The following is a 416-nucleotide window of genomic DNA, read 5'->3' on the forward strand; positions in this document are numbered from 1 at the left end:
ACCAGCATCTCTCCCAAACCACAGCACTGCAGAACACCAGCATCTCTGAGTCTGCCGGGAGAAGAGGGGGTCCCAGAGCTTCCTTCAGCTCATTACAAAACTCCAAATCTGCCTCCTACAGAAAAAGCCTCTCCAACCAGCAACCAAATTCTCAGAGAGTAGGGAAGACAGAGGAGCACAGTCACCACACTAGGCGGTGGTGAGGGATGTGAGGGGCAGGGCGGAAATTTACAGCCAGAGCCCCAGATGCTCTACTTTCTCTAAATCCTTCCAAGCCCAACGCAGTGGGTGGGGAAGAGGACGGAAGGGTCAGCCACAGGGACTGGCTTCAGGGGCATGAGAATACAGGAGTTCCAGCACCTTTCAGGCTTTTCACAAAGCTTCCGTAGTGGGACTGGAAAAAGGAGGGAACCTGG

At 54.1% G+C, this 416-nt stretch overlaps 1 protein-coding gene across 15 annotated transcripts in view; it reads right to left on the reverse strand.

Moving 5' to 3' along the window:
- The window catches only part of NAT9 (N-acetyltransferase 9 (putative)), a 6,418-nt gene that overhangs the window by 2,705 nt on the left and 3,297 nt on the right, over positions 1-416 (reverse strand). The window lies entirely within an intron of this gene.

Source organism: Piliocolobus tephrosceles, chromosome 16 (genome assembly GCF_002776525.5).
Source record: "Piliocolobus tephrosceles isolate RC106 chromosome 16, ASM277652v3, whole genome shotgun sequence".
Taxonomy (NCBI): domain Eukaryota; kingdom Metazoa; phylum Chordata; class Mammalia; order Primates; family Cercopithecidae; genus Piliocolobus; species Piliocolobus tephrosceles.